Genomic DNA, 16,844 nt, shown 5'->3' on the forward strand with positions numbered 1-16,844 from the left:
TTAGAAGGCTGACCCTGCTGACCCTGCGGGAAAATTGTATGTATGTATGTAACGAGAATATTAGCGTTCCTGTTACGCTTTACTGAGCGCGCATGAGGTTATTTTAGTTTCTGTTGGTCATCCAGTATCCTTTACACTGTGATGTATTGAGTTGTAGCATTAGAAGGTTCTTCACATGCTCGTGTCTCGGTTGTCAATCGACCGTGTGGTAGCCTTTTTGAAACGGAGCCATTACTGGTTCCAGAAAACAATGTCATTGTGTTCGAGCATGATATCCTGTTAGGGATATTGGTGTGAAGTTCTGTACCTGCATGGCGTAGCGGTCAAACGGTGTTACATGCAGAAAGATCCTTACGGGTTTTGAAAGGCGTAATTCATTGTTTCGCAGTTCTGTCTGTTGTCTTCAGTTTCGAAAGCAATCTGGTTTGGGAGAGGCAGTGGAAGGTTTTGACCCTTCGTATTCATGCGTCCTCTGACAACAGCAACTTCATGATGTGAATGATAAGATGAGTTATCAGAGTCGACTCTGATGCACTGATCACGCAATTTTCCATCTTTTGATTAAATAAAACGACGTTGACAAGGACGTCTCCTCATTTACTGTGCACTAGATCAATCTCATTTCAGTGAGACCTCGATTTGCAGAGAAAGTGTTGCGGATCGTATGAACTGTGAAAAGAGTTATTAAAAGAAAGATGGAAATCCTAGAAGGTAAGAACGGTCGGAATTTTTAAACTCCCACTGCAACTTCCCAAGACGGCTTCAACCTCCGTTTGCTTGAAACGAAGACTCGCGTCTGGCCATTGCAATGTCTCTCTATCTGTGTTGCTAGTGACGTCATTCGGGAATACTCGTGGCTTTTGATTCTTAGAAAGTGACGTTACAACTTTTTATCGTATTTCTCTTAGAATCTGGCGGGTTCGTTGTGTAATATTTCTGTACTTGAAGCTTCATAAAAGTTGATTAAACAGGTCTCTAGAAAAACGTATTATTTGGATCAAAAATTTATTTCCTTTTTTACGTAACAAAACATCTGCGAACTGGCGCAGAGGTAAGACACTCGAAACAACAGCTCAAATCCTCGACCAGCCACCCATATTTAGGTTTTCCACCATTTCTCTAAATCGCCGGTACGGTTCCTCTAAAGAGCACAACCCACTTCCTTCCCCGTCCTTCTCTTACCCGAGCTTGTGATACGTCTCGTCTTCCTTGCTTTACTCGACTACAGTGCCTCAAATGAAGGGCACCGCGTGCAAAAATTAATTTTTTATTTATTTTTCGGACAGGAAACTCCCGTAAATCTTAAAACTTAATCAGTGCGTGCAATAATTTTTGTCCAAATTTAACGTAATCTGCTAATGAAGCTCCATAATAACTGACATTACATATTATTAAAATCTTTTGTAAAGGACAGTAGGACTTACGCACTGAAATAAAATTTTCGTCCATGGCATTGACCGTAAAGTTAATGCGTCATATATCAGACGCGTAGTAGACTCTGTTAGTAGATTTTGAAAAGATTTGACCCTTCTACGAAACCTAAGAAGATGACGAAACGAGCTCTTCCACAACCGTATAAGAGGACGATACTGATCTTCGTAGGTAACAAGAAATAGTCGTACGTATTTTTTCTTTTGTTTGTTAAACGTGTAGTAATGCATTTAACACCAAGCATGAAATTCTCGGAAATGAATTCTGTTCTCATGAGTAATATGAATAATTTTCTCTCGCTACGACAACGAATGCTTAATTTCGAGTTCAAAAATAATAAATTGTTGAACGAATTACTTATGACCAGTAATGTTTCGATGTAAACTTACAAGTATTTTTCTTCGGTGATGGTGTAAACTGAGAAATATTTACCAGTCTTAATAGAGTATCGGACACTACCGATTTTCCGTTCACACTTACACAGGGTGTTACAAAAAGGTACGGCCAAACTCTCAGGAAACACTCCTCACACACAAATAAAGAAAAGATGTTATGTGGACATGAGTCCGGAAACGCTTAATTTCCATGTTAGAGCACATTTTAGTTTCATCAGTATGTACTGTACTTCCTCGATTCACCGCCAGTTGACCCAATTGAAGGAAGGTAATGTTGACTTCGGTGCTTGTGTTGACATGCGACTCATTGCTCTACAGTACTAGCATCAAGCACATCAGTACGTAGCATCAACAGGTTAGTGTTCATCACTAACGTGGTTTTGCAGGAAGTGCAATGTTTACAAATGCGGAGTTGGCGCATGGCCATTTGATGTATGGATTAGCACGGGGCAATAGCCGTGGCGCGGTACGTGTGAATCGAGACAGATTTCCAGAACGAAGGTGTCCCGACGGGAAGACGTTCGAAGCAATTGATCGGCGTCTTAGGGAGCACGGAACATTCCAGCCTATGACTCGCGACTGTGGAAGACCTAGAACGACGAGGACACCTTCAATGGACGAGGCAATTCTTCGTGCAGTTGGCGATAACCCTAATGTCAGCGTCAGAGAAGTTGCTGCTGTACAAGGTAACGTTGACCACGTCACTGTATGGAGAGTGCTACGGGAGAACCAGTTATTTCCGTACCATGTACAGCGTGTGCAGGCACTATCAGCAGCTGATTGGCCTCCACGGGTACACTTCTGAGAATGGTTCATCCAACAATGTGTCAATTCTCATTTCAGTGCAAATGTTCTCTTTACGGATGGGACTTCATTCCAAAGTGATCAAATTGTAAATTTTCACAGTCAACATGTGTCGGCTGACAAGAATCTGCACGCAATTGCGCAATCACGTCATCATCACAGATTTTCTGTGAACGTTTGGGCAGGCATTGTTGGTGATGTCTTGATTGGGCCCCATGTTCTTCCACCTACGATCAATGGAGCACGTTATTATGATTTCATACGGGATACTCTACCGGTGCTGCTAGAACATGTTCCTTTACAAGTACGACACAACATGTGGTTCATGCACGATGGACCTCCTGGACATTTCAGTCGAAGTGTTCGTACGCTTCTCAACAACACATTCGGTGACCGATGGATTGGTAGAGGCGGACCAATTCCATGGCCCCCACGCTCTTCTATTCTCAACCCTCTTGACTTTCATTTATGGGGGCATTTGAAAGGTCTTGTCTACGCAACACCGGTACCAAATGTAGAGACTCTTCGTGCTCGTATTGCGGACGGCTGTGATACAATACGCCATTCCCCAGGGCTGCATCAGCGCATCAGGGATTCCATGCGACGGAGGGTGGATGCATGTATCCTCGCTAACGGAGGACATTTTGAACATTTCCTGTAACAAAGTGTTTGAAGTCACGCTGGTACGTTCTGTTGCTGTGTGTTTCCGTTCCATGATTAATGTGATCTGAAGAGAAGTAATAAAATGAGCTCTAACATGGAAAGTAAGCGTTTCCGGACACATGTCCACATAACATATTTTCTTTCTTTGTGTGTGAGGAATGTTTCCCGGAAGTTTGGCCGTACGTTTTTGTAACACCCTGTATAGGCTAGTGCAGGCTGGATTACGTATTACCCGTTTTCCATGTCTTTTTTGTGTTCTGTAATAGCCCAAGCACATGATTATACAGGATATAACGGGTTTAAGTGCAGATTTTTGGTCTGTGGTAACTTAATATGAGCCGGCCAGTGTGGCCGTGCGGTTCTAGGCGCTGCAGTCTGGAACCGAGCGACCGCTACGGTCGCAGGTTCGAATCCTGCCTCGGGCATGGATGTGTGTGATGTCCTTAGGTTAGTTAGGTTTAATTAGTTCTAAATTCTGGGTGACTGATGACTTCAGAAGTTAAGTCGCATAGTGCTCAGAGCCATTTGACTTAATATGAACACACGTTAGTGTGTTGATTATTTTTTATCTGTGCCGAACAGTGTTCCCCCAGATATGTCACATAATGTACTAACTGATATTTTTTGCGCGGTCGTAACTGCACAACTAAGCGGACTGTGTCTGTCTAGACTAACCCTTTAGTGTCTACGCATCCACAATTGAACAACTGACATTCTGCGGGGTTAAATTAAGTATTAATGACTTGCTCATGCCGCGTGTAATTAGAGGTACTACCTAACTTAAAAACATACGACATGTAATAGCTATAATTAGTAATATCCAAATACCGTAAATACTGGTGTAATGTTGTTCAGTACAGTGCCTTCAGTCACCAATAGAAGTGCTGCACGTATACCCATCACACCCTGTATATTGCTCCTACTTGACTATTATTTAATCATTTATTGAGTTTAAAACTGTGAATGCCGTAAAGGAAACAATGCGGCAGGACTCATAGTCTCCATACACAAGTTATGATTTATTTCCATTGTTCTAGTTTGCCCGACGTTTAAAAAAGACCGTACCTGGGACGTTTTTATGTTAATGAAAATTACGTTTCCAAGGAAGAATGATTTCGAAGGGTTTGAGGTATGGAATGATTACGTAGAACCTGAGGCATGCAGATTCAATCAGATTTTTAGAAATCCTTTCTTTTTGTCTGTTCGTCCTGGCATCATGCAGCTCATGAGTCTAAGAAATTAATAGCCATTTGTTATTTTATGTTTTTGACAACACAATCTGAATAATGCTCTCTTGTCACGCGACATGAAGAAGCAAGATTTTACATCGTTAAATGACTGTGACATCTGCCTTGGGAGCAGTTAGATAAGAGATGAAAGATGCTACCCTTCTAAAAACCATATAAAGAAAAACAGAGGCCGAAACAGCTGTTTCTGGCACTCACCTTAAAAATAGCCTGAAGATCGCGAAAGTGTGTGTGTGTGTGTGTGTGTGTGTGTGTGAGAGAGAGAGAGAGAGAGAGAGAGAGAGAGGGGGGGAGAGAGAGAGAGAGAGAGTTATAAGGAGGGGGAGGGCGGGAGTATAGACAAAAGATACTTGAAGCTATGTGACTAAAATTCGTTGACTTTAAATACACCGTCCCAGGAGATTCGAATATTTCGTAATTTTGATTCACCGTGTGTATAGTTTAGCCGCTTAGATTTCTCTCAGTATTTTTCTGCAGTAGTTCACTTAGATTTATATTTTTCAATATGTTTTTTTTTCTAATTTTGATTGCACGTGTCCACTGAAGATTAATAAAACATATGCATATCTTTTCTAGGACGTTGAACGGTGACGTGTGTTTAACTTTGGCACACAAGCATACTTTGTTGGTTCACCATTGCTGCGCTTTTTTCTAATGGGGAGAGGAGAGCAGGGCGGCAAGGTGTAGCTCATTATTGCACTTCTTTACAAAAATAGTTAATAACAGCATCCAGGGTGAAGAATGCTCAAGAAATAGTGAAGTACTTAAAAATGTATTGAGTTTCCAAATGTGAAGCATTGTAAAATTGGAGACACCATCCACAAAGAGTATTTTCAGTTTTATTGCCGGCTTTGCCATTTCCTGCGGTACCGCGAGATTGCTGCAGTCACCTAGTCCTGGTGTTCCTCAATGCTTTAGATCCTCTGTTGCCTGGTTCACTAACGGTTGGGTACTGCTGGCAAATCTCATGAACTAGTTTCTTGTTCTGCTTAGATTAACGAACTGTGCCCTTAGCTATTAAAGACACATATTAGAATTTTTAATACTTCATTTTAATTTTTTCTTTTCTTTCCATTTATTTAGATTTTTCGCAGTTCGTAAACAGAACTGTGGTTACTACGGTGGAGAAAACCAAAGTTTTCTCTCTTTGGTTTACAGACAACACTGAAGGTTTGAGTAAACTTTCAGCACTAGCTCACACGACTCTTCAATGTGGGGCCGTGTGCCATAAGCGTGACGCTTCATTATTTACGGAGGTAGGCGTGCCTACACGTGTATATTGTGAGGAGCGGGGCGTGGCAGTGTGTCGCCCTATTCGAGAACCTGTGGCCAGACACCAGCGAGTAAGCCACCGCTGGCCGGAAGCGTAAGCGCGAACGGGAACGCCACCACAATCCACTGTGTTCGATCATGTTCTACGAGGGTGTGAAACTAGTTGTCGGACTGAAACATTTACGAAACAAAGAGACACGTACCGTTGCCCGTATGACATATTGCAAAGTGCTTGCCCACAATGGAGGCTGGTTGGGAAGTTTGACTGTCATAGGGCGTTGTAGTACACGAAACACTTTTTTATGTTGAACGGAAGAAACAATGTCCAACCAGTCTCGTGAAAAAGAGAGAAGAAGTAGCGATTCCCTTTCAAAAATAGGCAGTAACGGTCGAGAAAGGAATTTGTTGACCACATGCTCCCTAAGTACTTCCGTCCAGCGTTGCGGTTAGACAGGCCGACAAATGTAATAGAGAATCGCAATGATACGCAGTTACTTTCATGTTTTGGAGAACGCATCAAAATACCGTAATATTACTAAGAGTAAACATGAGTGGTACTTCGCATTAATGTTGCCAAGAGGTGACTGATTATTTGTTTACTGTTAGACTTCGTAAATTATTACTGGTTCTATACCGATGATAGTTAATTCCGTGTTCCGTAGATCATTTGCACATTCTGTATCGAAATGACGTGGAATGAATTAGTGATGGGGTGGCAACAGGAAGATAGGAAATAATGGCCAGTAAAAAAAGATGAATGAGACGAAGGTAATATGATTACGTGCATACCTCTTTAGTTGCACTTTACGTTTATATATATTTTTCTGTAGTTAGGGTGGCCCTAAGGGTATTACTCTAGCTTAATATGATTAATTGCTGAGCCAAACTACTGCAATTTCGGTACCCACGTTTACCACAGATCAGGTTCAACATTAAGGCTAATTACTCCCACTCTTTTAGTACGCAGAGAATAAAAAATAATAAACAACTATGATGAGGAGGCAAGCCTTATCGGTAAATAACCAGGGCTAGGGAGGCGTGCTTGAGTCAGAAAACTAGTGGGAAGTTATCTCCTGGGTTCAGTACGGGACGTTATAACGTTTTAAACAGTGTATCGAGTATCTGAATACTGAATGCAAAGTTATACTTTATTGTGCTGAGCTCACCTCAGGCGTGACAACACATGCTAATTCTTGTCGAGATTCCTAGTACTCTTTCAACGTGCTGCATAAATTATACTGTCCGCTAAAGTAGGAACAAAACACATTACAGCGTGTTGCTTTTTCTTCTGTTGGTGCTAAGGGAGAAATAGGCGAACACTATGTTGAAGTCACGAAATATTTAACATAAAGTTTTAGATGAATGATACATTTATCAACATGCACAACAGGTAATGAAGACATTAAATGAGTTCACTGCAAGAAGGCACAAACATGAAACTAATTCGAAAGTATCGCCAATAGTTTGTTTATTTGGAAAATTATGGACAAATAATTTGCCAAAATAGATAGGTAATAGAGTACTGCCATACTTTAGTAACTGATAGGTTACTTGAGTAATTTGTTAGGTAATTTGGAGGATACCATAAGGAAACATTATATTTAATATATATTTCTTGTTATATTGTTGAGTCAGTAGTTGAGAGAAACGATTGACATTGATATACAGATGCAGAATTAAATAATTGCTGAAATAGCCTACTTCATCCGTAATAAGAATTATTAAATGAAGAAGAGGTGGATTAAAATAGAATGATTGGTTGTTACAGTGACTTACAACGAGATCAGTGCTATGCTTACCTTATATGCTCAGTGTCAACCTTAGAGGGATGAGCAGGTTTCCTGTCCTTAGAAAGACGGTTTCGTGACCATTAGCTGCTATTTTGTCTGTAAAGAAAAAAACAACATAATAAATCATTGGTTCACTAGTCTCAAAATAAGCACCTAATGCGTAGCACGTTATGAATCTCATGGTACAGATATGATAACTTTTTTGTATCCCTGGTAGCATTGCATCCGGAGCCACATTAATTAACAGCTATGAGGTACTGCTGAGCGCGCTGCTGGACAACCACGAAGCGCTAATCCTGCTACCAATATAAGATAGGTAAACTGTAATGGGTTAGATGGTCGTAAGCCTCATCCCAGTCAGATGAAACTAATTCGTATGTACAATTTTATTGTACTCTTTGGCTGCAAATTAATAATACATTTTTTAAGTCATGAGTCTTATGACTGGTCTGACGCGACCCGCCACAAATTCCTCTCGTAAATAATGCATATGACTTAGGAAATCAACCCAAGAAGTTTGCCTGCCCAAAGTTCTATCACTCCCTGAAAATCTTTGAAGACTACGGACTCGCCTCGTTTTCTACATCTATTCACTCTTCCCAACAGAAATACTATTCCAGCTTATCAGATACTCCTCCCTCCTCAAACAAATTGAAAACCTGGTAACAGTAACTTCAACATCGCTTCGACCATAATTTCCAGTCCTGTTATGCTTTCGACAACTATAACAACCCAAACCCAAACCTACGCACTCTTTAAATCTTACTCGTATCCACGTAATCCTGCTGGCATCTGTCCTTCCTAGCAGATCTAACCAACCTCTCGATATCTTTTCCTTCACCAGGACTTTTTTCTTTACCTTTCCTTTTTTATCTTTTTTTTTCCAGCCCGACCTCCACAGATTTACTTCATCTATAGTTGCCGTATTTTATTTAACTTTTCACACTGCCAATTAAGCCTCAACGCAATCCACCTATTCTTTTACTGTCCCCACACTGCAGACATTCACAACTTCTCTTAACATTCTCCGTCCTCGTCACAAATTTTTATTCCCCAGTGCGAATCGTTTCAGTGTAGTACTTTGTCTACCAATATCATATACAGTGCCATGAAGCTTTTCAGAAAAAAATGCAGTTAATAATAGCATGATCCATTAGCATCCATTAGCACTTCCGCAAATTTCCAATCAAAATCACTGTTCGGGTACGGTAGCAAGCACTATCTCTGCTTGTCACACGTAATGCTTTCTCGATCTGTTCGCTAAAGAAGTACTGTACAGTTACGGTAAGTCTTAATTACGTGGGAAATCCTTTGAAGAACAGATTCAGAATAGAGAAATACATTGGAATGGAAGCTGTGAGGGTAAGTTGTACTTGTTGATGCCAGCGTTTTGCGAAGGAATCAAAAACTCCGTTACTGCCATTACAGCTTGACGCCCCGACAGTATGGCAGGTGGCTTACCTGTTTTGGCGCCATTGAAGCTTCAGACTAATGTGTCAGTGTCATTTGCATACGGAAGGCAATCTCAAACTAAATCCTGCAAAATATCGGTACTGCATCGACCGACGAATTCAGATACTGTTGCTGCCGTCAGTACTGCAACTGGCTATTGCAGACTGTAGATTATTGAGAACCTGGTCCCGAAATATTCGCCGGCCGGTGTGGCCGAGCGGTTCTAGGCGCTTCAGTCTGGGACCACGTGACCGCTACGGTCGCAGGTTCGAACGCTGGCTCGGCCATGGATGTGTGTGATGTCCTTAGGTCAGTTAGGTTTAAGTAGTTATAAGTTCTAGGGGACTGATGACTTTAAAAGTTAAGTCCCATAGTGCTCAGAGCCACTTGAACCATTGAACCGAAATATTCATTTTTTTGTGGTGAAACATGGTTGCATTTTCCGCTGAATAAACGACTCAGGAGTTCCGGAAATCCTCATCAGTACATCAAGTGCTTCTGCCTGATGAGGGAAAAGGAAAGAGATGTGTAATTTATGCCACACGAGTTACTGGTCGATCTTTCTCCGTTTGTGCATGTAATGCTAAATAGTGTTACGATTTTCTTGGACTTCTTTCAGAGGCCGCAACTACTTTTTCTCCCCTCTTGAACCACTAGTCCTACCGCCGTAATGTCCCAGCAGCCCGGAAAGCCACGCAAACTCTGAAAGTTCGGAAAACCTATTAGTTGACAAATGTCACCCACACGGTGGAACTCCGTTTGATTGGCAGGACACAGGTTGCGAAAGAAACTTGTAAGTAGAGTGAGTGCGCGCTGCGGGTCCGGACAGACAGTGACGTCCCGGAGTGTAGTTCAGTCCCCGGCGCCGTGCAGCGGCGGTGGGCGGCAATTGCAGGAAGCTCTCGAGACTCCGAGTGGGAGCCGCTGGGAAACACGTACAGCCGCTTCCGTGCCGCGGAGCGCCGCCCGGCGAGCCGCGCTGTTGCCGTCACGAAGCCGGGAAACGGGGCCCCAGCCGCCCAGTGCCCAGCCGTGGACACGTCTACATGTGCGCCGTGCACAGCCAACTATTTTAAGACCTCGACTGAGCCAACGAGATTCCCAACTCGTTGTTTCCTCCCATTCGTTATTGAACTGTTGTTATTGTATGACTGGTATTTTTTCGTTCTCAGGCATGCGCCATTTCCTTGGAAGGAATCTTTCCTTGTACCTTAATATGTTTACTAACTCCAGTTCATCTTCTACCAATGACGACACCGATTAAGATTGTGTAACGGATCGGAACTCGAACCAGGAGCCTTGTCTTTCGCGACATTGTTGTAACCGATCTTGTTTTTACAACTTACTCTTAATTTTTACTGTATTTGTACAAAGTAATCTCATTTTTCATACAATTTTGTACAAATTACACAGAATTTTTGAATAACGGCTTAACTATGATTGAATTAAGATTGTTGTTGTTGTTATGGTCTTCAGTCCAGAGACTGATTTGTTGCAGCTCTCGAGACTACCCTATCCTGTGCGAGGTTCTTCATCCCTGAGTAACTGCTGCAACCTACATCCTTTTGAATCTGCTTAGTGTATTCAACCCTTGGTCTCCCTGTACAATTTTTACCTTCCAAGCTTCCCTCCAATACTATATTGGTGCTCCCTTGATGCCTCAGAACGTGTCCTACCAACCGATCCCTTCTTCTAGTCACGTTGTGCCTAATTCTATTCAGTACCTCCTCATTAGTTACTTGATCTACCCATCTAATCTTCACCATTCTTCTGTAGCACCACATTTCGAAAACTTCTATTCTCTTCTTGTCTAAACGATTTATAGTCCATGTTTCACTTCCATAGATGGCAACACGCCATACAAATAATTTCTGAAAGGACTTCCTAACACTTAAATCTATACTCGATGTTAACAAATTTCTCTTCTTCAGAAACGCTTTCCTTGCCATTGCAAGTCTACATTTTATACCCTCTTTACTTTGACCTTCATCAGTTATTTTGCTGCCCAAATAGCAAAACTCATCTACTACTTTAAGTGTCTCATTTCCTAATCTACTTCCTTCTGCATCGCCTGATTTAATTCGACCACATTCCATTATCCTCGTTTTGATTTTGTTGATGTTCATCTTATATCCTCCTTTCAAGCCACGGTCCATTCCCTTCAACTGCTCTTCCAGGTCCTTTGCTCTCTCTGACTCAATTACAATGTCCCCAGCAAACCTCAAAGTTTTCGTTTCTTCTCCGTGGATTTTAATTCCTTCTCCAAATTTTTCTTTTGTTTCCTTCACTGCTTTCTCAATATACAGATTGAATAATATGGGGATGCTACAACCCTGTCTCACTCCCTTCCCAACCACTGCTTCCGTTTCATTCCCCTCGAATCTTACGACTGCCATCTGGTTTCTGTACAAATTACAAGTAGCCTTTGGCTCCCTGTAATTGATCACTGCAACTGCAGAATTTGAAAGAGAGTATTCCAGTCAACGTTGTCGAAAGCTTTCTCTAAGTCTACAAATGCTAGACACGTAGGTTAGCCTTTTCCGTAATGTGTCTTCTAAGATAAGTCATAGGGTCAGTATTGCCTCACGTTTTGCAAGATTTCTACGAAATCCAAACTGATCTTCCCCGAGGTCGGTTTCTATCAGTTTCTCCATTCGTTTGTACAGAATTCGTGTCTGTATTCTGCAACCACACCTGTCAGCACCTGTTTTTTTTTTTTTTTTTTGGATTGGAATTATTATATTCTTCTTGAGTCTGATGGACCGAGATTATAAGTAAAATTTCTACATTACACATAAAACAAGTACCGCATCCGTATATTCAGATCTTCTATAAAGATCTTCAGTAATTACACATGGGAAGAAAGTTTTTCAACTTTCATTTGGGAAACAACTTCCTCCACTCTCTTTAACTGGTGGCATTCCTGTGCAGCGTTTTTCTTTTTACGTACTGTCATTCCTCTTCCTGAGTGTCCCAGTCCTAATTGGTCATTCTGTAATTGTCGCCCTCACTTACCCATTTTTCCATAATCCGACGGGACCGATGACCTCGCTGTTTGGTCCCCTTCCTCGAATCAACCAACCAACCAACCTAATTTGCAGACGTGTTCGAGTCCGAAAATTCCATTCAATGGGAAACATTTGTAGTTATATTTTTGGCATATTAGTTTAAAGACTCGAAATAATACCGTTGATGTTATATGAATAAGGAAAACACATACACGCTCTGGACCTTTTGTGTACGATACCTTGTATTTAGAGAGAGGAATTCCACATTTACATAGAAGTATATATACACTCTAAAAAAAAGAAAATATCCGACTTAGCATTATACGAATGGGAGGGAAATCGGCAGACGTAATGTACATACAGACAAACAAATAATAACAGTTAGGCGAGAGAAGGAGCTTCACAAATTGAGGAAACCAATGATACTTTGGTCCACCTCTGGCCCTTATGCAAACAGTTATTCGGCTTGGCATTGTTGATATAGTTGTGGGATGTCCTCGTGAGGGATACCGTGCCAAATTCTGTACAATGGGCGCGATATATAGTCGAAACCCCGAGATGGTTGGAGGGCCCTGCGCAACGTTGTCAATGGGGGAGATATCCGGTGACCTTACTGGCCAAAGTACGGTTTGGCAAGCACGAAAACAAGCAATAGAAACTCTCGCCGTGTGCGGGCAGGCATTGTCTTGCTGAAATGGAAGCCCAGGATGGTTTGCCATGAAGAGCGACAAATGTTTAAATGTGTGTGAACTGCTAAGGGACCATAGTGCTGGGGGCATCGGCGGTCCCTAGACTTACACACTACTTAAACTATACTAAGAACAAAACACACACCCATGCCCGAGGGAGGATTCGAACCTCCGGCAGGGGGGACCGCGCAATCCGTGACCTGGCGACTCAAACCGCGCGGCCACACCGCGCGGTGAAGGGAGACAAAACGGGGCGTAGAATATCGTTGGTGTAGCGCTGTGCTGAAAGACAGCTGCTGTGAAACGAGATGACAACGAGACCATCACCACTGGTTAGCGGACCGTATGACGGGGGGCAGTCAGGATAGTTTCCCACCGTAGTCCAGGTGTCTCGCCAGCCGGTGTGACCGAGCGGTTCTAGGCGCTTCAGTCTGAAGCCGCGCAACCGCTACGGTCGCAGGTTCGAATCCTGCCTCGAGCATGGATGTGTGTGAGGTCCTCAGGTTAGTTAGGTTGAAGTAGTTCTAAGTTCTAGGGGACCGATGACCTCGGATGTGAAGCCCCATAGTGCTCTGAGCCATTTGAACTAGGTGTCTCCAGAAAAGTCTTCTGACTGGAATCTCGTTGACTGAATTAGAACTGTCATCAGTGATGAGTCCCGCTTCGAACTGATCCCCGGTGATACTTATCGGGCTAGATTAATATAAGAGGTAGAGATGATCCAACGAAGAGCGGCACGTTTCTTCACGTGATCGTTAATAGGCGCGAGAGCGTTAAGGTCACACTCAAAATCTCCAGAAGAGACACCACGGCCAGGTTTTGTGTTGAAATTCCGAGAGCTTAAGTCGGAGTGGAGGCAGTGGTTGGAGTGCGAAGTCGGGAGACAGCAGCGGCTGTAGTGGCGCGCTGCGGCGCGTGGGCCGAGGACGCAGAAGGCAAGCAGCGGCCGGCGGCCGGCGGCAGCTGCTGGAGCCCGGCTTAGTCACGGCGCCCACGCGCGAGGCCGCCGGCCGTCTGGCTGCACGGCGCGTCCTCACCAGACGTCGGTCACGCCTTAGCCCTGCCCCTCCGTTCAAGGTCGTGCACGAAAGCTGCTCGTTTACTGCACGCAGTGGTACCTCTGGAGATACAGGGGTTCAACAAGAATACGGAATGCCGCGAGATCCCAAGCCTCAAGTTACCCAAGTCTACAGGTTGCGCTGTTGTGTTCGATCACTAACAGCAGCTGTGCAATATCCTTCTTTCAATATCTTTCTTTTATCACTCGTATAATCATGGCGACAACCGATACGAGTGACTCGAGTGCGCCTCAACGGGCTTCTTTTGCGCCGCCTGATCCCTCTCCTCAGGATGAGTCGGGACAGGCCGAAAATGAAACTGTGACGCAGAGATTAGCACGAATCACGTTGCTCATGGAGCAAAACATTAAAAACGGGAAGATAAGTCAAGCAGGACTCTCAACAATTAAAAATGAACTGGCTGCATGGGCCATTGCCCACGCAAAGTTGGAAGGAAGGGTGGAAGAATTAGAGAAAGAAAACAATCGATTGAGGAAACAACCAGTTAAAACTTGGGCTGCCGTGGCAGCGCAAGCTCCCACGAAGCCCAAAACGACTAGAGATACCATAGATAAAGTGACTAAGAGGCCAGATACGGCAGTTTTCTTGAGGACCCTGCCGGGCCAAGACACAAGTGTCAAAAGAATCCAGGACCTATTCACGACTACTGTGGACCCTGTAAAAGAGAAAATAAAGATCAAAAGAATCAAACCCAGCAAGAATTCAGTAATAGTGGAAGTCGCATCCGAAGAGGATAAAGAAAAAATATTGAACAACCACAAATTAAATTCAGTAATTAAGTGTGAGCCTCCAAGGAAAAGGAACCCTCTCGTGATTCTGTACGACGTTCCAACAGTAATGACCAATGAAGAGTTATGCGACACAATCAGAAAACAAAACTTTGAGGATCTGAGTGAAGAAGAGTTCAAAGACTGTTTTAAACTCAGATTCAAGACAGGTCCACGGGGTCGAGATGTGGTACATCACGTCGCTGAGGTTACAGCGCGGATGTGGAAAAGCATTACGACAATGGGCAAAATATATGTTGGCTTCCATGCCATCAACACTAGGGACTATGTCGTGGTACCTCGTTGCCACAACTGTGGCGACTTGGACCACATTCTCAGGCTGTGCACCAGGGAGTCGGCCTGCACAAAATGTGGAGAGAACGGTCACAACCGTAAAGACTGCAAGGCAGCAGCAATCTGCATACCATGCAGGAACCGAGGCAAGAAATCATGCGGAGCCACAGGTCGAAACTGCCCAACATACAGGATGCTTGAACAAAGACTGATTTCCAGGATTGATTATGGGTGAGCCCGGCATACTGAACAGGATGCCGAAACATAAGTCCCCGAGCAAAAGGAGGAGGGATGCTATGAGGGCTAACAAGTTTAAGTTGTTCTTAAGGTCGCTTACGAGCACCAAGAAAACTGAAAATAGAGCCACACAGACTGAGATCTATATGATAAATATGGCAATACAGACAGACCCCCCCATAGCTGCAGCTCCCTCCTCCGAAAGCCGGGGAGCAGAGCCGACAGAACACCAGAAACGGCAAGGGCATCCTGTGGCTGTGGCAGTTTCCAGAAAGGAGCAGAAAAAAGTCATTCAACCGATACAGGAAAACTTGATAACCAGTAGCTCCAGTACAAGTTCTCCCACACAGGGTACTCCAGTAGTTAGACTACCACCTGTGGACCCTGTAAGAGTGTACCCCAACTTGGAGTACACCATGCAACTAGCAAGACTTGAGCAGCCGGCTACCCTGACCACTGCCCTGAGACATGTGGTTCGTGTAGGACACGAAGAGGGACGAAAGATAACCTTCTCGGTGATGGAGGCTGTGGACAGAATTCAACTAAAATCAGTGAATCTCCCCACTGACTTTGGAGCCCTGCGAGACTTGTTAAGAAAGGTGTTTGAAAGAAGGGGCGAGAAATTCGACCTAAATGACATCTATGAACAGGCAGTTTTGGCGAACGGACGAATTGCGTTCGACTGGACTAAGACCTGGCCACATGACCGAGTACACACCTACTTTCCATAATGACCAAAATAAACATAGGACAACTAAACACTCATAATAGTCGACTTGTGATGCAGGAACTCCGAAGGGAGGTGGAGGAGAGGAGATTGGATGTGCTCTGTCTGCAGGAGCCGTACTCCCAAGCTGGGAAAGTCGCATTTGCTGCCGCCACATGGCAAGTAATAAGCAGAGGAGAAGACCCAAGGGCGGCAATCATAATTACAAACAAACTCGTGAGAGTAACCACACTCTCTCAGTTTACAACTCCCCATTGCAACGTCGTGGAGCTCCAATCTCCAGCAGGAATCATCACCATCATTAATATGTATTTCCAGTATGGAGATGACATTGAAATACACCTAGACCACCTGATGAGGGTGACCACGGCGTTGCGGGGAAGGAAAATTGTAATAACAGCTGATATTAATGCCAAGTCCCCCCTATGGTTCAGTGGCACAAGAGACGCAAATGGAGAAAAGGTGGAAGAATACATTATGGCGTCGCAACTCGTGGTGGCCAACAGGCCTGGTAATCCTCCTACCTACACGGCAGGAGGAGGGCAGGGTACAAATATTGATGTCACTCTCGTGACACCAAATGTAACAAACATCATTCAAAATTGGAAAGTAGTAGGAAACGCCACCACTAGCGACCATAACTTAATAACTTTCACAGTAGGGGAGAGAGAGTGCCGCTGGGCCATGGGATGGGAAATACAATTTAACTACAGGAAAGCTGACTGGGAACGCCTGGCGAGGGAGTGCGACATTCCTCCATTACCGGAAGATGACATACAACAAGACATAAACGTAGACAACAGAGCAGATGAACTAGTAACTGCAGTAACCAGGGCGGTGAGGGCTGCTGTACCGATCAGGAGGAAGGCCATGGCGGCTTCTCCGTCACCGTGGTCGCCTGAACTGGAAGATCTACGCCAATCTGTCAGGAGGCTAAGGAGGCACTACCAGCGCAGTGTCGTCTGGCAGGAGAGACAAAGGTGGCAATT

General features: G+C 43.8%; 1 protein-coding gene across 1 annotated transcript in view; it reads right to left on the bottom strand.

Moving 5' to 3' along the window:
- The window catches only part of LOC126349353 (serine-rich adhesin for platelets), a 163,702-nt gene that overhangs the window by 58,168 nt on the left and 88,690 nt on the right, over positions 1-16,844 (bottom strand). Inside the window, exon 2 of the mRNA XM_050002422.1 lies at positions 7,612-7,698. The gene's annotated coding sequence lies outside the window, so the exon portion shown is untranslated. The remainder of the gene's footprint in view (positions 1-7,611; positions 7,699-16,844) is intronic.

Source organism: Schistocerca gregaria, chromosome 1 (assembly GCF_023897955.1).
Source record: "Schistocerca gregaria isolate iqSchGreg1 chromosome 1, iqSchGreg1.2, whole genome shotgun sequence".
NCBI lineage: Eukaryota > Metazoa > Arthropoda > Insecta > Orthoptera > Acrididae > Schistocerca > Schistocerca gregaria.